Here is a 22,667-nt window from a genome sequence, read left to right as displayed (position 1 = left end):
AGCAAGTTCCCTTGCCGGTCTAGGAATGGTAGAACGATGGGTTTGATGACGGTTTGGATATACCGTGCACTATTCAGTGTCCCCTCGACGATCACCAGTGGTGTACGGCCAGTGTAGGAGATCGCTCCCCACACCATGATGCCGGGTGTTGGCCCTGTGTGCCTCGGTCGTATGCAGTCCTGATTGTGGCGCTCACCTGCACGGCGCCAAACACGTATACGACCATCATTGGCACCAAGGCAGAAGCGACTCTCATCGCTGAAGATGACACGTCTCCATTCGTCCCTCAATTCACGCCTGTCGCGACACCATTGGAGGCGGGCTGCACGATGTTGGGGCGTGAGCGGAAGACGGCCTAACGGTGTGCGGGACCGTAGCCCAGCTTCATGGAGACGGTTGCGAATGGTCCTCGCCGATACCCCAGGAGCAACAGTGTCCCTAATTTGCTGGGAAGTGGCGGTGCGGTCCCCTACGGCACTGCGTAGGATCCTACGGTCTTGGCGTGCATCCGTGCGTCGCTGCGGTCCGGTCCCAGGTCGACGGGCACGTGCACCTTCCGCCGACCACTGGCGACAACATCGATGTACTGTGGAGACCTCATGCCCCACGTGTTGAGCAATTCGGCGGTACGTCCACCCGGCCTCCCGCATGCCCACTATACGCCCTCGCTCAAAGTCCGTCAACTGCACATATGGTTCACGTCCACGCTGTCGCGGCATGCTACCAGTGTTAAAGACTGCGATGGAGCTCCGTATGCCACGGCAAACTGGCTGACACTGACGGCAGCGGTGCACAAATGCTGCGCAGCTAGCGCCATTCGACGGCCAACACCGCGGTTCCTGGTGTGCCCGCTGTGCCGTGCGTGTGATCATTGCTTGTACAGCCCTCTCGCAGTGTCCGGAGCAAGTATGGTGGGTCTGACACACCGGTGTCAATGTGTTCTTTTTTCCATTTCCAGGAGTGTAGAAAGTGTGACAGTACACAGTTTATGAAAATCTGTTCAACATTAGTGACAAGACTGGGTGTTAGCAGTTTCATTATTGTGTTGAATGGCTAACGCTGCAAACTTGCAGACGTAGACTGCTACTGTTTTATGTGGAGGGCACAGCACAGCCTTCCTCAGGCAAAGCTCATGACCCACATAGATATCAAAACTCCAACAAGCAGAGGCATTATACTTCTGCAGCTCTGGGCCCAGATGTGATGGCAGTGTGATATGGTACTACCAACTGTCTAACCATTCTTGATTGGTTCAGAATTCATAGTAGCGTCTGAACATAACAACAAGAATCTCTGGATAGGTATGGCTATGAAACATGAAACTGCACTGTCTTTGATCAGAAACATGAACTTATTCATTCATTCATTCTTTCATTATGTTCTGTAGATCCCATCATGTAGGAGAATTTTCAGGATGCACCATAAGCCAAGGTATCAATTATTAAAAGACAAGGAAATCATAGAAACTTAATCTGTAAACTTTAAACTATTACTATATTGCTTAATGCTATTCACACTTATGCCTTCTGTGTCTGATAGAGTAAATTAGAAAGAACGCTGCTACTTTGAAATAAGCTGCTGCCTTCTCAGTTGTTATATAAAACTACAATTTATCTGCTATTAGTTCCATAATATTTACCTGATGTAATATATTTCAAAGAACCTATATTGTAAATACTGAGCACCATGTACAGTACATTATGACCAGTCATGCTGCTTTACTGCGAGCACTATTACTTGCCAAGTAGCTAATGTAACTTTTCAATCCCTGAATCTGGATATTCAGATAATCTTAATCTAGATATTCGGATAATTTGTAAAAAGAATGCCTAAAGAGGTAAGTTTTTAATTTTCTTTTGACTTGCTATAGATTCCCAATTTCTTGCTTTTATGTTGGATGAGAGCTTGTCAGATATCTTCTCGCCATAGCAAATAGTTCCTTTCTGAACACTACACAAGGTGGCAAAGTCAATATGAAAATTATTTTTGTGTTCTGCATTGTGGTATGCAAATCACAGTTCAGCTGACTGATTTTTTATCATCAGCAACAAAAACCATTAAAGACTTAATGCACTGAGAAAGGAATGTAAGACTTCCAAGATCCTTCTAAAGGTTTCTGCAACATTTTCAGTTATCTGCTTTACAGAATTATTCTCACTTTATTTCCCTTACATGCACTGCCCCAGAAGATAATTTCAATAATACAATGCAAAGTGAAAATATGCAAAATATGTCAACACCTCTGCCTCTACACCATGAGACATGATTCTAAGGGTGCACTGAGATTCTTGATTAGTTTATCTGTGTGTTGACTTCATTTTAACTCATCATCCAGCTGGACGACATGGAATTTTATACAGCTTGTTTCATTCAGTAGACACCCATCAATGCCTATGAATATTAATTGTAGCCAGCAATATAGCACTAGTTATGTTTTTATCATGGATGTATAAGTTGTAAGCTGCTGGAATTTGAAAGCTAAATTCCAGGTTGGCAAGTCACATCAGATCTGATTTAGTATAGACATGAACTATTATAGCTGTTTAGACATGAAGTCTAATGTTTGCTAACCAATCAGTGAGTAAATAAGTCACTCTCTACCATATCATTTTTTCTACCAGTGGTAAATATAAGCACCTGTTTTCTAGATCTAATCCTAAACTGCAGAAGCCACCAAGCAGTGTGTGGTGGAGGGTACTTCTGGCACCACTATCATTCTCTCCTTCCTGTTCTTTTCGTGAATAGTGTCCAGAGTTGCCACAAGTTTCTCCAAGTGAAGTTCCCTGATATTTCCCTGATTTCTAGCATTTTTCCCTGACAAATTTAGAGATGTCAAGGGTAAGCAAAGACATAGGTTGACAAAAAATGTAAGGACTTCCATATTTCTCCCCCATTTTGTTTTGTTTTAGGGCGCAAAAACAACTAGGGGCATACACACCCATGTCAAAACTGTGGAACGTGAAGACAAAGAGAGGAGTTAAAAATGACATGTCAAACCCCAATGACAGATGAGAAAACATCTAAAAACAGGGACATGGAGAAAAGTCTATAAAATACACAATAGAGAAATGGAGGTCCAGAACTAAAAATTAAATGGCCTTCGCCATATTGCTACAACGAATAAAAAGTAAAACACAGTCGACAGCCCATGTGTCGTTCACTAAAGCGGCCAATAACTCAGACAGCAAACTTAAACAAGAACATAACTGATCAAATAAAGGGCATTCTGTTAGGAAATGGTGGCCAGTTAAAAGTTGGGTGCTATGTGCACAAAGTGGTGGGGGAGCACCACTTAACAAATGGCAATGGCTAAAATGGCAGTGCCCAATACGTAACCTAGTTACAATGACCTCCTCATGGTGGGAGGGGCGATAGGAGGCCATCCAAGCCGCTGGAAGAGGCTTCATAACCTGGAGCTTATTCCCATGAAGGGATGACCAGTGGTGATGCCAAAGTCACACCACCTTCTGAAAGAAGGCAACACAGAGATCATCAAAGTGAATGCAAGAACTAGGGGGATGAGGGACGAGGACTTCAGCCTTGGCAGCAGCGTTCGCAGCCTCATTTCCTGTCAGACCAACTTGACCAGGAACTCACAAACATCACAGTGCCACCATCAAGAATGAGCAAGTGCAAGCTTTCCTGGACCCATTGCACTAAGAGATGGACACTGTACAGTGCACAGAGGCTTTGAAGAGTGCTGCGAGAGTCTGAGTAGATGACACAATTGAAAAAGTGTGTGTCGCTGGATGTACTCCACGGCCTGACATAGGACAAAGAGTTCTGTCATAAACACTGAGCAGTGTGCCGGAAGCCGATACCAAAAAACGTTGGCACCAATGACGAAGGCTCACCCGACATCACGATCAGTCTGAGAGCCATCAGTGTACACAAAGGTACTATTGCGAAATTCCATGTGAAGGTTGTGAAACTGAAGGCAATAGAGCAAGGCTGGTGTAGTGTCCTTACGAAGTGAATGAAGGCCAAGGTGAACACGGGCTGCTGCACGAAGCCAAGGTGGTGAGGGGTCCACACCCACCAGGAAAGTTGCAGGGAACGTGAAGTTAACCTGAAAGAGCATGAGCCAAAAGCAAACTCCAGGAGGTAACAGAGAAGAGGGATGGCCCGCATACTGGCAATCAAAGGAGTCATCGAAGAAGGAGGCGAAGGGTGGATGGCCATGCATGGCAGACAAATGGCATGCTTACCTGCTGAGGGGACTGTCATGGTGATAGGACAGCAGTAGTTCAATGGATTCTGCATACAAACTCTCAATCAGGCTTTCCTATCGAGCATGAGCCCCAGGAATTTCATTGTTTCAACAAATGGAAGAGCAATAGGCCTAAGATGTAAAGATAGTGGAAGAAATCAATTGTGCAGACAGAAGTTCATACAAATGACTTTGCCACTGGAAAAACGGAAGCCATTGCTGAAGACACCGCTCAATCAGACAGGTCTATGAAGAACTGCAATAGTGGGCAAAATTGTTAACAAAAAGGGAGCCGGAGACGCACGGCTGGAGACAGGCCGTTATAAGGTTAATCACGATAGCAAAGAAGACAACACTCAGGACAGTACTCTGAGGCACACCGTTTTCCTGGATAAAGGTGTCCAACTAGGCAGAACCCACACGTACTTTCAAACCTCTGTTTTAAAAAAAAATTCTTAAAAAAAACGGGGGGGGGGGGGGGGGGGGGGCGGCCGCGGAAACAACACAGTCCTCCAGCAGGTGTCATAGCCTTTCTCCAAACCGTAAAACACGGCCACAACCTGGGATTTCTGCACAAACCCATTCATGACATGGGTGAACAAAGTGACAAGATGGTCAACTGCAGAACGGTGAGCTCAAAATCCGCACTGTGCAGTGGTTAGTAAAATGCAAGACTCGAGCCACCATACCAGCAGGGCATGAATCATGCGTTCCATCACCTTGCAAAAACAGCTGGTGAGAGAGATGGAGCAGTAGCTACAAGGAAGGTGTTTGTCCTTACTGGGCTTGGGTATGGGTATGACAGTGGCTTCACCCCAGTGTCTGGGAAACTTGTGCATATTATGCAGAAAGTGCTTAAGAGAAAGGTGCTGCAACATTTGAATGTGAACAGCGTTTGGCCCTGGGGCAGAGGATCTGCATGAAGTGAGAGCATGATGTAGCTCTCTCATAGTAAAGGTGGTATTGTAACACTCAGGATTCTGAGAAGAGAAGGTATCGCCTGAGCCTCCTCCACTCGTTTCCAATGGAGGAAGGCATGGTGATAGTGGGAGGAGCTCGAAATTTCTGCAAAATGGCAGCCCAAGGTGTTGGAGATAGCAATAGGGTCCATGATGACATCATCTGCTACTGCCAGGCCAGAAACTGGGTAATGGATCTCGGTCTCAGAGAGCCGTCGGAGGTTGGCCCACACGAGGGAAGATGGGGTGGAACTGTTAAAAGAACTAGTAAATTAAATCCAGCTAGCTTTTTTGTTATCCCGAAGAACGTGACAACACTGTGCACACGTCGGTTTATAATGAATGCAGTTTGCCGCCATAGGGTGACAATTAAAAGCACAGAGAGCATGTTTACACACAAGAATTGCGCCATGGCATGCCTCAGTCCATCATGGGACTGGTACATGGTACGGTAAAGAGGATGTGCGAGGAATGGAATGTTCTGCGGCAGTAAGGATAATGTTTGTAAGATATTCCACCTGGTCATCACAACTGGGGAAACTGTGTTCGTCAAAGGTTGCCAGGGATGAGTAAAGCCTCCAATCAGCCTTAGTAAGCTGTGATTCGGGTGTGCATGGAGGTGGGGTAGGAGTCAGCAAATGGAGAGCACACAGGAAACGGTCGCTCTAGTAGGTTACAGAAGGACCACTCAAGATGATGGGCAAGATGGGCTGTGCAGGAGGATAGGTCCAAATGGAAATAGATGTGTGAGGAGTCTGAAAATAACATGGGTGCTTCTGTGTTATGGCAGAAAAGTTAAGTTGATTAAGAAGGTCAGCCAAGAAGGCACCTCTCAAGGCAGATTACTGAGAGAACCCCAAATGGAATGGTGGGCAGCAGAAATAGGTGATGTAGCTGCCCAATAAGCTGGAGGAAGTTGGCTGTGGTGACACTGAATGATGGAGGGATGTAAATGGTACAAAGGGAAAGGTCAAGTGAGAAAGGAAAAGGCAAACTGCAAGAGCTTGAAGACGGGTAGTTGGGGAGATGGGTTGACTATGAACGTCATCCAGTATGAGCATCAAGACTCCCTCAGAAGATCGAATTCTGACCTTGGGTGGAAGTCAAAATGTACCAGGAAGAAATGCGAAAGCTCAAAGCGGTCTTGAGGACGCAATTTTATTTCCTGAGGGCAGAGTACAAGTGGACACTGTAATTCTAAAAGCAGCCGTAAGTCCTCTTTGTTGGATTGAAGGCCGTGAACATTCCATTGGAATAGAGTCGTGATGAGGAAAAGAAGTAGTGTCATCTTGGTGACCGCTGAGTACCAGCCTGCGAAGACTCTCTGTCACAGGGCACCAAGGCATGAGGATCCTGCTCCATGATGTCCACACAAGCATCAGCTTTCTTCTGCTGTTGGCCTGTGGAGTCCAACGCAGAAAAACGGTTGGTGGTAAGCACCGGCAACACAGAGGCGAGCCGGGCAAGTTATCATATGGCGACACCGTAGATGAGGATCTTCAAGTCGGCAAAAAAGACCATTTGCCTTTGTTGGACTTCGTCGAGCCTTTCCGGTTAGCAGAGAAAAACTCAGGTGCTGGTTGGCAGGAGGGTCATGGGGAGTCTTCATGGGAGTATTCCTCTTGTCCTTTCTGGCCTGCCGGTTATGTAGCTGGTGACTTTGCCCCTTGAGTGAAGGATTGATAGCTTGTTGCACAGCTGGACGAGGGGATTGCAATGCTACCATGACAATGGGTGATTTCACAGCTTCAGAGCTGAATTTGAGGTCACATGTCTGTGTGGTTATGACCTTCATGGAGTGAGATGTAGCAAGAAAAGTACTATAAGTGCCAGACAGTAGAGCGCACGGTTTGCAACAAGCCAATAACTTGCGAGTGACTGGGTAAGGAACTTTTTCCATTACCCAGACCTCCTGGACAGCCCGCTCATCAACATACATGGGACAATCTTGAGAGGAAGCAGCATGGTCGCCAATGCAGTTGATAAAGCAGGGAGAAGGAGGTGGACAATCGCCCCTGTGCGCATCCCTACCACAGGTTACATATTTGGCCAGGTGTTGACAAGACATTCGTGTGCTGTTGAAATGATGAAACTGGTAATAGCGCATCAGGTTTGGACTGTACGGTTAGACTGTGAGACCTCATAGCCTGCTTTGATCTTGGATGGAAGCAACACTCTATCAAAGGTGAGAAAAAGAGTGTGTGTGGGCACTAAAGAGGCATCTACCTTTTTCATCACCCTATGGACGGCGATGACATTCTGATCAGAGAGGTACGTTTGGATTTCGGCCTAGGTCAGACCATCGAGCAGCCTAGTGTAAATAACACCACAGGAAGAATTCAGTGTTTGATGGGCCTTGACGCAAACAGTATAGCCGTGTAGAAGTGAAGTGGCAGCAGTTGTGCTTGAGAGCCAGAATTAGTCTCCAAAAGCAATGGGTCATTCCATAAACAAGAGCAGGATTTCATAGGGCTGCCAACTGCATCAAAACCTTTCTGAATAATAAACAGATTTACCATTGTGAAGGACTGACCGTCTTCAATAAACGAAACCATGAGGAACTGAGGTGCAGCTGAGAAGGTCTTTAAATCATTAGCCTCATTCTATTTATAATTTGTAGATGTCGATTGTGAAGATAATTGGCTCATTGCGAGAACATCCCCCTTGATTGCCAGCAGGTCCAATGGCACACTCATTTCAACTGGGGTCCCCCTTCCTAAGGGGGTGCACCCGCCTCAGGTAACTGTTCACACCTCAGGTCACACCTCACAAACACCTGACAGAGGGACCAATTGGCAATTTGGGAAGGTAGCAGCTCAGGGAATCACCCCCCTCTCTGGGCCTGCTCTGTAGCAGGGGGTATGTGCGAACCCTACCTGTTGACCCGGGGCTGGGAATTACATGTTACCCAGTCACCTGTTATACGTCAGACACATGGGGCTGCCTTCAGGTGTGCACAGGAAGGAAGACGAAAAATGAGGAGCCTCAAATGCTGAAGCAGAGGAAGGATACGAGAAGGTGAATGAAAAAATGAAAAAGGAATGAAAAACAGTGGTAAGACTGTTTTTATGTCAGCTACGGATGGTGCAAAACATACCTAAAAACACCCCAGACATGTTCCCCAAGGGAGGGGAAAAAGAACAGCAAGAGGATAGACATGCAGCACGGAAGGGAAAAGATGCTGCAAAGGCTGAGGCCCTGTAGTAGATTTCTCCTCCGTGTGAGCACATATCTTAAGTACTGACATCAACATCTTTTGTAATGAACTGTTTTCAAATGGAGAAAGCAAGGCAAATGGTAAGTGTGTCCCACTGAGACCACTCTTGCTATTTTATTTCAATAAAATGAAACACATTTGTGACAAAAATACACATTTCCTTGGAGGTGCAAGGCAGATTTAAAATACCTTCACTGATTTCAGAAATAACCTCAGAAAAAAGTAAGCCTCTTGAAAGAAGTGTATAAGACAGGGAAGAGTTGTGTAAACCAACACTATGGGTGACCACCAATAAAATGTTGGTTCTACTATGTTCATTATTGTCAGTTATTAGTCACTGTGTTATGTCTACTATATTACAGGTAGTGTATGATTTTTCTTTCGAGAAATATATGAGTACATCATGTACAAATTGCCAGTGACTGCCACAATTTTCTGCTTCTTATCGTCCATACTTTCTCAAATAGAAATTATTTTTAAAGTGCCAAAATTTCCTAGAATAAATAAAAGTCAATAAAACATTGCACTGTACATTGTACGTGTGGTGAGACAGTCACAATTCCTGAAATCCATTGCCTGTGGCCTCTGGCCTGCCGAGGAGCACCAGTCCTGGGTCCTTGGATAAACCACAAAAATCTGCCACATTATGCCACACAAAAACGGACTCTGACTGCAGGCAGATCGGTGAGACTAGATGTGATGGACAGGGCTTACACATTAGTGGAAAATAATGGGCTTCAGATCGCCAGGCCCGATCTGTTAAGAGATACCTACAGAAATGGCTTGCGGTTTTGGCCCGCCGTGGAAGTCCAATTATGTGCCCAGCTATTCACTTGTCACAGACACTGTATTCATGAAATGAGACAATGAGATTTTACCACTGTTTTTGTTTCAAATTTTGCTGATATTTCCCCGATACATTTGACATTCCCTGATTTCCAGATTTTGTGGCAAACCTGTGTGTATATGGAGGACAACTGTTGCTAAGCCACCATATTATCTCTAATTTTCCAAGATGGAGGAAGCAAAATAACCTACGGAAACAAGCATACTGTCATTACATATGGAAGAAGGCATGGACCCGATAAGAGAGCTGAGACCTTAAACTTGTCACTACATGAACAAGTGCACACACCCATGTGACGACAGACCAAAACTGCACGTATGTCAACCATCTATTGGACTTCAAAAGAAGGGCAAAAGGATGGAGTGCATTTTCTGATGGAAGGAGTGCAGAGAACAGAAATTAATCAAAGAATGGCACAAGTGTGCGAACAACACTGCATGTCCATTGCAATTCCGTTTTTCCATCTGACTTTTTTCTGTGGGAGCATTGTACTTGGCCACAATGGGATGAACAATAGGGAGGCCTATGGGGTTGAGTGCATGGATTTTGGGAAGTAAGTGAAAGGTCACAATGCAGGGAACTGTTGGTGTGAGGAAGTAAATGGATTCTGGTGCCAGGTTTTGGGGTGGACCTAAGGTCTTGAGGAGCTGCTGGGGGCTGAGACAGACTTTTGGTATTGGATCACATTCATACAGTCTCTATGCAGAGGTGTCAGAAAGTTGCTTCAGCCACATAGTCACTATAATTCATGGCCATGTCTTTGTCTGTGGGAAAGACGCAAAGATATGGGTTGGTTTTCATGTTATAGATAGTCTGTCCATAGGAGTGATGTTGAATCCCTGCAAGATTGACGTGGGATGATTGGGTGGAAGGGGAGGAGGATTACAATTGGAGGGAGGTTGGAGCAGTTTTAAATGAAGTTCTACTTGTGGTTTCGGTTGGCTGTTGTCTGTGGAGTGCAAGCAAAGAAATATTTCCACAGACAATAATGAGTAAAAATCTTTGAGCTAAAGATGAGGTCTTTAGAAAGTACTGCGGCTTCCACAGTGGCCAGAGTTTTGGCAGAAATGTTGACAACATTGTTATGCGATGAGTGTTCAGGGGCAGTGTGTTTCATGGAGGGTGGAGCAAGCTTTTTGGGGGTGTAGAAGGCGGAGTAAGTCAGCAGAGCATGGTTGAGGAGCTACAAGGGGTTGATGGGGAGGCAGTATCAGAGCAGTGGGCTCTTTCTTGGTTATAGGTAATGTCATACAGGCATAAGGCAGGAGTAACTCAGACAGCTTCCTCAGGTACTGGTAGAAACACTGTTCCAACTGTTGACTGCAGTTTGTACTGCAGTAATTGGATTCAGGAAGTTGTAATCACAGAGTAAAAGGATCTTGCAAAAGGAGTAGTGAATAGAGAGAGTGCTTTGAGCTTGGATTTTATGACTATGAAGGACCATGCTGGTGAGAGTGAGGGACTGATGGATTTGGTAAATTGAAGCTTCTTGAGGTAAAATGGTTGTCAATTAGAGATGTCAATTTTAATGGTAAGCCTATTAGGTGGGATACTATGTGCACACAAGATTTCAAAAAAAGTATGTGCGACTGGAGCTTTGCTACGACAAATGAGAGTTTTCAAAACTGGCAGAGGCTGAATGAGGATGGATTCAGACTGGATGTTTGGGAGAAAAAAGAAGTGACTGAATAAACAGTTAACTACTCATTCTACCTCTGCCAATTCTGAAAACTCTCCTTTGCCCTAGCATAACTCCAATCACACATGCTCTTTCTGAAACTTGTCTAGCAATGGCATCCCACCTAATGAGCTTGCCATTAAAAGCATCATCTTGGGTTGTCACCTATCCTACCACAAGAACCTTCACCACCTCCAATTCCACCAGACCCTCACCATCACCAGTCTGGTCCTCCATAATCATACAGTCCAGGCTCAAACCATACCGGACAACCTTTTGTAAAATCTTTTTACTCTGTTACTTTCTGAATGCTATCACTGCAACAAAAACTCTTTCCCGACAACACCTGGAACTGCATTCATAGCACCATCTGAGGAAGTTATCTCAGCTTCTCCTGTTCTATGCCCACGAGGGACTGCCTATACCCAAGAAAGGGCCTAGAACTCTGATTTAACCACCCCGTCAACCCCTCGTAGCTCCCTCACCATGCTCTAGTGATCTACTCTGCAATCCACATCCCCAAAATCTTCCTCCACCCTGCACGAAACACACTGCTCCTGAACACACATCCTGTAACACTGTTGTGAAGATTTCTGTTTCTAAAGGCCTCATCTTTAGCCCAAAAGCGAAGTGTAACCTTGCTGGACTCGTAAAGGACTTGCGTACAAACCTTATAATCATGATACTAAACTAAACTAAATTCCGTCCAAACAGGCCTTGGAAGGCCTAACGGTACTGACTGGCTGCCATGTCATCCTCAGCCCACAGGCATCGCTGGATGCAGATATGGAAGAGCATGTGGTTAGCTCTCCTGGCCGTATGTCAGTTTACGAGACTGAAGCTGCTACTTCTCAATCAAGCAGCTCCTCAGCTTGCCTCAAAGGGCTGAGAGCACCCCACTTGCCAACAGTGCTTGGTAGATCGGATGGTCACCCATCCAAGTGCTAGTCCAGTCAGACAACACTTAACTTCGGTGATCTGATGGGAACCAGTGTTACCACTGCGGGAAAGCCGTTGGTTTATAATCATGATCCCATCCCAGAAGTCATGACTTTCAGCCGTTTGTCAAGGCCTTAGGTCCATTCCAAAATCTAGCATCTGAATCCATCTGCCCCCTTGCACCACCTGCACTGCTACATTTTGCCTACTCTTCAAACTCCATAAACCCAAACCTATAGCCCTCCCTACTCGTCATCATTCCACAGTAATGAACCTCTGCCTTTGTTGACCAACACCTCCCAACTACTGTCATGATCTGGTCTCTTGGCATGGAAAACCGTAGCTCTTTCAGTGCTACACCCCATGGTTCATTCCATTGTAGTTAGTCCAGGTGCAAGATCTGTCCCATACACTAACGCACCCATCACCCACAACACTTTTCCCCTTCTCTCTGTCCTCCTGTCCACACCACTCCACTCCTTCGTTGTCCATTTTGTATTCTGCCTTCTACCACCTATCTCCCCCCGCCCCCCCTCCCCACACACACACACACAAATCACTCCCTCATTTGTGGAATCTCTCTCTTTCTGTCTGTGTGTGTGTGTGTGTGTGTGTGTGTGTGTGTGTGTGTGTGTGTGTCATTCACCCTTCTCCATCCTTTTCCCTTTCTCTCCCCCCCCCCCCCCCCCCCTCCATCTCCATGTTCCTCTTCTTTCCACCTTTCCTTCTCCCTCTCTAATCTCTTATATCCTATATCCTCTGAGTTCCTTTCATCTTGTTGTGCAGCCACTGAGTCATCTGTGGAAAGATCTACCTCTGTGCCTCTTGTTTTCTTCCATACTCTCTCCCCACCTCCATCAGCTCTCAAAAATTGGTAATCAGTGTTGCCACAGGAGTGTGTGTGTGTGTGTGTGTGTGTGTGTGTGTGTGTGTGTGTGTGTGTGTGTGTTTTGCTAGAAAAGGAGGAAAAGCTCAAAAGATATTTGAATCCTGTTTTCTGTTACTTTTGTCTATGTGCCATTATAGGTGAGCAGTTGTCTTTCTCTTACTTTACATATCATTCCATCCAGGAAATCACATTTTGTTTTCTATTTTCCTTATGATTATTCGTTCTCTCCACCCCATACCCTTTACCATAAACCATGGAATTTGCGAAAGTAGGATGGCTTGTGTGCCTCAACCAAAGAGATGGCCATAACAGAGGTTAAACAACAAGAGAAGGGTATCTGTGGACTGGAGAGAAAAAAAAAGAAAGAAAGAGAAACCTGTGGTTCCTGAAGAGGGGCAGCACACTTTTCATTAATTGTTGCATTGGATGATTGACTGATTTTGCCATTTAACGTTAGCCAACATGGTTTTGCTAAATTCATACAGTAAATGACTGAAAGAACGAAGCAAACTAACAGCTGTTACTTTTCTCAAGAACATGAAACTACTGTGCAGCACAATGATGATGGCATCTTGTTGAGTAAAATATCCCAGAAGTCGAACAGTCCCTCATTCAGTTCTCCGCGCAGAGCCTACTCACAAGGGAAGGCCACGATGTTGGGGTCATATGTTTACTTCAAACTTTATACACCTTTGGTAGGCCAATAAAATAACACAATGTGCAGGTAAAGTGCGCGTCATATATCTTGGCGGCCGAGTTTAGGTTCGTTCTGCGCATCTGACATCACAAAACACAGTCAGTCAATGAACAGAGAACGACGTTGCCAGATCTCGACAGCAGTGCAGAGCACGGACGAGTGTCTTCAGTTTTAGAAACGTTCAGTTATAAATAAAGTAATAGAACAAAAGCAATGTCTTGATAGCAGACTTTCTTTTACAGAAAGCTTGGAAAAAGCATTCTTTATACCAATTGCTTCATATTCTATTAATTAATTAAACCAAACAAGCAATAAGACTCCTAATTCAGGCGATAGCAAGGAAAGATGTTTGTTTCAATCTCACGAACTGCTTTTTCGCAATAAAGAACAGCGGTAATTGTTTATTTCCTATTGTACTTCTATGAAACGTGAGTAATTCATAGTCATACCAACAGTGTTTATAAGTAGTTGCGTGAGGTCTTAGAGTCCTTATAGAGTTACACTTTTCAATGAGGTGAGGTAGCAGAACGGTTAAGGTGTTGGGCTGCCAAGTGAAAGGTTATGAGTTCAAACCTTGTGCGGTGCTTAATATTTTCTTTATTTAAAAACAATATTGGAGTGCCTTACTTCACGAATATTATTCGTTTGAATGAAATTTCTAGTGCTTTGCCTCTTCATTAACTTTTTCGCTGCTGCAGACACGTGCTCCCCGCATTCCGCGCTGTGCGCGATTTTGTCATCACTGCACTTCTCGCCTGTGCAGACACATGGTGTTCCCACTGCATTGACACACTTATCATTCGATTTCACAAAAACTATTTGGCCAAAAAATTTGATTTTTACACGTCTTCTTGCCTGATACCTTCCCCCCATAAATGACTTAATTTTGTTTTGATGTGCAGCATTAAATGTAGTAAACCATTGCACGAAATTTTGAAGAGTTTGCAGAGGTAAAAGTCCATAGCGTATACTTTCCGTATGGTCGATTTTAGTTGCCACAATGTTGAGAATGAAATGTGGACAAGATACCTAAATTTCATATAATATTTACTGTATAACAATATCTCATTTAATTTAAGAACCACATAGGTGTCATATGTAATACTGAGAAATATCCCGTCTTTCGCGACTGTAATAAAAGTTTTATATACACACGGCGCGTTTGGCTTAATTTTAAAGCACTTCCATCGGTGAAAGGTATGGCACATACACAATGGTATTCATGTTCTATTTCTTATTTTTGTTCCACAGTCGCAGTTTTACCAATGGTACTGAAATATATCCCTCTTCTGCAACTGTAATAAGCGACTTATTTAGACCAGACGCGTTTCTCTCTTTTGAAGCATCATAAGAGGACTGTATTTTGTGTCCTCCATTGCCAAGTAACATTTCGTAGTTTTGTGCTGCGGTAGCACAATATTCATCGTTTGTGTTGGGTCATCAGTGTTTTAGCAAATAAATGCTGTTTGTGTGTGCCACACACAAAATTATATTTGACATAGCTCTGAGCACTTCACTGACAGACGGTGTATTCAAGTCCTAATGTTTTTGTAAGTCCACAGCTTTGTTTAATGTATTTTGTCTACTTCCTTTTGATTGATTGAAGTGCTTTAAAATAAAGCCAAACGTGCCCAGTGTAAGTAAAACTTTTGTTACAGTCGCGAAAGGTGGAATATTTCTCAGTATTACATACGACATTTATGTGGTACTTAAATTAAATGAAATATATAGGTATCTTGTCCACATTTCATTCTCAACATTGTGGCAACTAAAATCGACCATACGGAAAGTATACTCTATGGACTTTTACCTCTGCAAACTCTTCAAAATTTCGTGCAAAGGTTTACTATATTTAATGCTGCATAATAACTGCGTTGAACATCGAAACAAAATTAAGTCATCTATGGGGGGAAGGTATCAGTCAAGAAGATAGGTAAAAATCTAATTTTTGAGCCAAATAGTTTTTGTGGAATCGAATGATAAAGAGTGTCAAAGCAGTCGGAACACAATGTGTCTGCACAGGCGAGCAGTGCAGTGACAAAATCGCCCACAGCGCGGAATGCAGGGAGCACGTCTTTGTAGCAGCGAAAGGGTTAATGCGGCCGTGGTGGCTTTACTTCATGAACTGCGCGCTCCCCTCTACACGTAAGCTTGCAAACTATGCTATACTATGGCGCTGCTCCTATTGGCGCGTGCCTCGTGTGCAACTGGCAACGCAGCAATCTCCAGCGTCTGGGCGGGCATGCGCGAGCCGCCAAGATAAAAGAATTGAACTATAGTAAGGTGCACTGCTCTGGCAATTCCGAGAAAATCGCAAGAGAAGCTCTACGTGTCCATTATGTAATGGATGTATCTGGGCATAGATGGTGCATGTTAGAGTTCATGGTGGTCAAGTGGTTAGCATTCCAGCTTTGTAAGCTGTGAGTGTATGAGGCAACAGTTCAACTCCTCATCTAAACTTAATTTTTAATCTATATGTTTTTTAACACTGGTCACATTATTTAATTTATATGACATTTGAGAGGTGATATAATTTTAATAAAACACAGGAATGTGCATGAAGTTCTAGTGAATGTCATGTTATTTGACTACTTATTATTTTTAATTAAATTTAATTATTAGAACAAACATATTTATAACTATTGACAAGTAAATGAAGAAATGCATAGAGTTTTCCTGAAAATATATGCCTGTTGTGATTTGCAAAATCCCTTATACATACAATCTGGTAAGGTGCCCAGAACTATTTTGCACCTCAACACTTCGAGTTGCAGAAACAGAAGCAGGTCCCATTTGCAGTTAACCTGTGTGGCGGTGAGATATTACTGATGTAGCGAGAACGAATAGTGTACGTGCAAATTTTTTGCATGTGACAGCATTTACACCCATACTACAAAAATTAAGGTTTGAGTGGGAGTCGGGACTCAAACCATCAGCTTGTACACATTCATCTAATGAAGCTCGAACGCTAACTGCTTGACCACCTTGAACACTAATGTCCGGCAGTAATGAAGAAAAATATAGATTAAAATTAAGTTTAGGTGGGATTCAAACCGTCGCCTCATACATGCTCGGCTTATGAAGCTCGAATGTTGACCACTTCAGCACGATGAACTCTAACATGCACCACCAATGCACAGATACATTAGTTATGTAATACACGCATAAAACTTCTCTTGTGATTTTTTTGCAATTGCCGGAGTAGTTCACCTTACTACTTGCATATCATGTTGTTTTTATGGCCTAATAAAAGTGTTTGTTTTTATGGCTTAATAAAAGTGTACGAAGTTTGAAGTAAATCTGTGATCCCAATGTCGTGGCCTCACCATGTCTGTAGGACGTTGTCATTTGGAAAAACCAACAGTGGGTTTCTACAGGTTGCCTCATGCAGTTTTAAGATTCCTTAAACAGGCACACAGATTAGAGAATTTATAGTGGAAATTAGGGAAGTGTGATGGCAGGAAGAATTGGACTTGTGATCAGATGAGTGTAGAATATAAATACAAAATCAAATAAAGGTGATGCAGAAGTATATCTAATACTGTATATGAAAATAGGAATGCAGGTGAACATCATAATGAATGCTGTATCTTAGCCAGGAGAGACGTCATTACCTGCTACAGTAGTACACATTTATAAGCCTAACAGCTCTCTAGCTGATAAAGAGATTGAACAAATGAACAATGAGGAAAAAATAAATTATCCAGATAGTTAAGGGAGGCAAAAATTTAATTGTGATGGGGCACTGAAATTCAATACAAGAGAGAGTAAGAGAGAGAGAGAGGGGGGGGGGGGGGGGGGGGGAGTTGGATAACACAGACTGGGGAAAATGAGATGACAGGGGAAGTCGACTGGTAGAATTTTGCACTGTGCATAACTTAATCATTGCCAGCAATACATTTAAGAATCATGAAACAAATTTGTATATGAGGTCTGTTCAAAAATTCCAGAACATTCATAATTTTGCGCCAATGGGGTGTTGGAGCAATATGCGGATGGTATCCCTGCACATGCCTGAGTTTAATGTATAACTGCTGGGAGTTTCATTGTCATATGTCCGTTAGTTATTGCTCAGTGCTGTATTGAGTAGAATGTTGTGTCACATGGTATGCAAATTTCAAGATGGCAGAGTCAGAGGAGCAATGTGTCTGCATTAAATTTTGCATGAAACTCAAGAAAAGCTTTACAGAGACACACTAAATGATGCGGGAAGCCTATGGTGATCAGTACTTACGCTGTAATCCATGTTACGAATGGTTGACATGGTTTAAAAATTGACAGACAGAAGTTAAAAATGATCCTCATTCAGGACATTCATAGACATCTACCGATGACGCTCATTTCAGAAACGTAAATGAAACTGTGTGACTGTGTGAGAGAGTGCAGAAGAATGTAACATTGGATCATGTCATGAAATCTTGACACAGCATGTCATGTTACTGCCAAGTTTGTCCCATGGTTCACGAGTCAAGACCAGAAAGATGTTCACCTCACAATGTGTGAAGAGCTTTTGGATCGTGCAAATGAGAACGAGATGTTCCTTGAGAAAATCATAAATGGTGATGACATGTGGGTCTATGTTTATGATGTTGAGAACAAGGTCAATCTTCACAACGAGTCAGGAAAGGTTCTTCAAGACAAAAAAAAGCTCAAAAGGTCGAGTCAAATCTTAAAGCCATGCTGATAGTTTCCTTGGACTTTGAAGGATTAGTTCATCATAAATTCATGCCACAGAGAAAAAAATGATAATCGATGGCACTATCGGGATGTGTTGCAGTGCCTGCGAGAAAATGTGAGAAGGAAATGGCCTGAAATACAGTGAGACAATTCGTGACTCTTGCATCACAATAGTGCATCTACACATTCATCCCTGTTGGTGCACGACTACTGCACAAAAAACAAAATAACTGTTCTGCCTCGTCCTTGTACTCTTTGGACCTGGTCCCTGCGGACTCTTTTTTTTTATTTCCAAAGTTGGAAACCACATTCATGGGACGAAGATTTGAAATGATGAATGAGATAAAAGGAGATTCGCAGAAGGTGCTTCGTGTGATCCGGCAAGAAGCATACCCAGACTGCTTCCAGAAATGGAAATGGTGTTTGGATCAGTGTACTAATTGAATAGGAGAATATTTTGAATGAGACCATTCACAATAAGTAATCGATTAGCAAAGAAAAATTTTGTTGACAAATCTTGGGTATTAATAACCACTTCAGCTGTATTTAATCCTTTATTATTGGGTAACTACCAGTTTTGTGGCACTAAAAGCCACATCCTCAGGTGAACATCTGTATAACAATAAATCCAGAAGGAATACCAGCACTGAAATGTACACTGGTACGGCAAATTATTAAGACTTTAAAATTTTTTTTAAAATACTAAAACCTTTCACATGAGAACATCAAAATGTTAGTGCTCACATGACTAAAACATTAGAATGGAAAAGCTTGGAACCTTTTTACCCAACATTTGCTGTTCATCAAAACAAAACGCCACTGAAGGGTGGTATGTCACAGAACAGAACAGCCAGATTCCAGTACAATGGATGGGTTGCAAACAAATTGTGCCATAGTGGTCCATTGTTAAGGAGAAAATAAATGAAAACCACTAAGACCCAACTTTGGGACAGAATGAAAAACCAGAAGTGGCTGCCACAAAACAGTGGTATGCTCCACCTGGACAAAATTGTCAAGCAAACAGCCACTGGCAGAGAAGCAGAACCCGAAAATCGCACTCACTGCTTCTCTGATCCACACAAAACTGCAAACAGGAGTCACGGCCGCATGCTCTGTCATACTGACGGCAAGAAAATAAACAGCCCGCCTGCAGACAGCTCGCATGTGTACTGATGGTGCGCAGGCTCAATCAAATGATGGGTGGTCTTTTGGGGGACACACAAATGGTGAATGGGAACAAGGGATATTGAGACAAACAGTACAAAAACTTTTTTGAAAAACAATCTGTAGAATAACAATATGATAGTGACAGTTGACATATTTTTCATTAATAACTCCTGTAAGTTATGCTAAAGCTAGAGCATAAAAGAGGATCATCATACACATATATTATGGTAATGAAACAGGTCTGCAGGCAGAGTTCACTGAATAAACTTAAAACTTAAAAAAAATTTTAAGCACATTAAAATACTAAATATTATGTTTCATAAAAATTATTTTAAAAATTCCTCACTTTGACAGATAAAAAGGATCCAAGGCTCTAGTGAATTTTGATGCTTATCAAGAGTAGATAAAACTAAAGAAAATTTATAAAGAATTTAAAACATACTTGAAAGGAAGACATGAAAAACGTAACAAGGGCTACTCCCCATCGCATCCCTCTCAGATTTAGTGGTGAAATGGCCCAGTGAATAGCCCATCAAAAACTGAACACAGATCAAGCAAGAGAACAAAAAGCAGGGGTACTGGACTGCGAAAAAAAAGTAAAATAGGAACAGTGAACTGTCCAAGAAAAAGAAGAGCAATAATGAGCAGCCTGAAACAGCAACAGTGTCATGGTGTTGGACTGCCAAGCAGACTAGCTGTGTTCAAAACTGCCTCGTGCCATTTTTCTTCTTCTTTTGCAACATTATGAACTGTCTGTCTGGTCACAGAAATGTTTGTTCTCTTTCTGTAGTCTTGGCAGTTATCATCCTACAGATCAGTTATAGAATATGAGTCATGTGGTAAGAGTATGTTACAGCCACAAGTAAATGTGATGAATAGTGAGATCAGGCGAATACCACACAGATGTCTCACAGAAATTAAAACAACAAATAAACAGGTGTGAACTATGTTACAAAAAAGGAGTTCAAGAGTCAGGACCTCTAAAACGGGATGCAACTTCAAAAATGTTGAAAACATGAGTTTTGACAGCCAACAGAGAAACTGTGCGATTATGAAACTGTAGCGTTCATTTGTTGCAGCTTATGAGGTAAACTATTATGTTTTCATCATTACCTTGGAAGTGATCACATTCACATGAACACCCATATTGGGAAAGGAAGCATATCTCTCTCACGCACTCACCAGTCATACAAATTAGGTTTGTCGAAGAGAGATTCCTACCGTATGACGTACTTACTGTCACTAATCCCACGTATAACAACCAGGTGTGTTTTCCGGTGGAGGATTCAGTTGACTTGTCGCCTTGACATCAAACAGTTGCAGTTCCCATTCGAAAGCCACTTCCATTCCATTGCTAACAGTGTAGTTGTGCAGAAACAACTGCCTGTCATTATAGGCCCCTACCTCACAACTTGCTGCTGTAAACAGACACTACACCATGATACAGACGTAAATTTGAACAAAGCAAACAGCGAGGGGGGGAGGGGGGGGGGGGGGGGGGGGACGGGCATGAAGGTGGTTTGAACATGGCCCAACTGCTTGACAGTGCAACATTGTAACCACTTAACCACGGTGCCATTTCCGTTCCCAGCTGGCTATATATTGCACTTCTTGTACTTGGACCATTCACTGTTTCTATTTTGCTTTCTTTTTTCGCAGTCCAGTACACCTTCTTCTTGTTTTCATGCTTGATCTTCGGTGAGTTTTTAATAGGCTTTCCACTGGGCCTTCTTATCACTAAATGTGAGGGGGTGCAATGGGGAGTTTCCCTTGTAAGATAACAAGGCAGATGCATAAGAGGCGGGGAGGTGAAGTGTATTATAATGTATAAAAGTTTTATAAAGTTTGAAGGTTTATTCAGTGGACCCTTCTGGCAAATCTGTTTTGTTGCCGTAATATATGCATGTGTTGTTCCTCTTTTATGCTCTAGCTTTAGCATAACTTACGGGCAATACTAACGAAAATTATGTCAACTGTCACTATCATACTGTTATTCTATAGACGGTTTTCCGAAAACGTTTTTGTACCTTTTATCCCAATATTCCTTGTTCTCATTCACCATTTGTGTATCCCCCAAGAGATCGCCACTCATTCACTCAAGCCCGAGCATCAGCAGTGCACTTGGAAGCCATCCACAGGCAAGCTGTTGACTTTCTTGCTGTCAGTATGACAGAGCATATGGTCATGGTCCCTGATTGCAATTCCGTATAGATTGGAGAAACAATAAGTGCGGTTTTCAGGTTCTGCTTTTCCGCCAATAGCTATTTACTTGATGATTTTGGCCAGGTAGAAAATCCATCCATTTTGTGGCAACCACTTCTTCATTTTTCATTGTGGTGCAAAATTATGTCTTAATAGTTTTCATTTATTTTCTCCTTACCAATGGATCACTATGGTACAATTTGTTTAGGACCCATCCATTATATTGGAATCTGGGTGTTTTATTCTATGTCATACAGCCTTTTAGTGGTGTTTTGTTCTGACAGACAACAAATGTTGGGTAAAAGGGATCTGAGCTTTTCCACTCTAATTTTTAGTCACGTCAGTACTAACATATTCTCATGTAAAAGTTTTTAATATATATATATTTTTTTTAAATCTTAATAATTTGCCACACCAGTCTGTATCTCAGGGCTATTACTCCATCTGGATTTTTTGTTATACAGATGTTCACCTAAAGGCATGATTTTTAGTGCCACAAAACTAGTAGTGATCTAATAAGATAGGACTAAATACAGCTGAAGTGGTTATTAACTCCCATGGTGACAACACATAGCTGTGGTTGCCCTAACTACAATGTCTGTGGACAAAGTTCTGGAATTTTTTGAACAGACCTTGTACGTGGCAGAGACCCGGAGACATTGTTGGGCTTCAAAAAGATTATATAATTCTATGATAGGTATTTCCAAACCAGAATATAAACAGCTACACATTTTGAGGAGCAGATGCAGTGGCTGACATAATGAAATCATTGTGAACTGCTGTTTAAACCTGAAGAAACTACAGAAAGGTGGGCAATTAAGGCGATAAAACCTGGATATGTTGAAAAACCCAGAGGTCACTGAAACTTTCAAAGGAAGCAGTATGAAGCAACTGACTGAAACAATGGAAAGGAATGCAACAGAAGATGAATCAGTAGCTTTGAAAGACAAAATAGTGAAAGTAACAGAGGATCAAATACGCAGACAGACACGGTTCAGCAGAAACCCTGGACAGAACAAGATATACTGAATTTCACAGACAGAAAGTGCAAAACAGCTATGTCGAGGTATGACTAGAGAACAAGTGCAATGCTGTAGAAGAAAGCAAACTAAATAAAGATAGACACCACATACTGTAAAACTAGAGAGACCTATGGAGAGTAGGGCAGCACTTGTATGAATGTCA

At 42.7% G+C, this 22,667-nt stretch overlaps 1 protein-coding gene across 1 annotated transcript in view; it reads right to left on the bottom strand.

The window, feature by feature from the left end:
* Positions 1-22,667, bottom strand: part of LOC124603708 (rotatin) — a 417,493-nt gene that overhangs the window by 282,143 nt on the left and 112,683 nt on the right. The gene's annotated exons all lie outside the window — the stretch shown is intronic.

The sequence above is a fragment of the Schistocerca americana genome, chromosome 1 (genome assembly GCF_021461395.2).
Source record: "Schistocerca americana isolate TAMUIC-IGC-003095 chromosome 1, iqSchAmer2.1, whole genome shotgun sequence".
NCBI classification, from domain to species: domain Eukaryota; kingdom Metazoa; phylum Arthropoda; class Insecta; order Orthoptera; family Acrididae; genus Schistocerca; species Schistocerca americana.
Note: the sequence above shows the minus strand (reverse complement) of the source record. Positions and strands in the feature narration are given on the sequence as shown.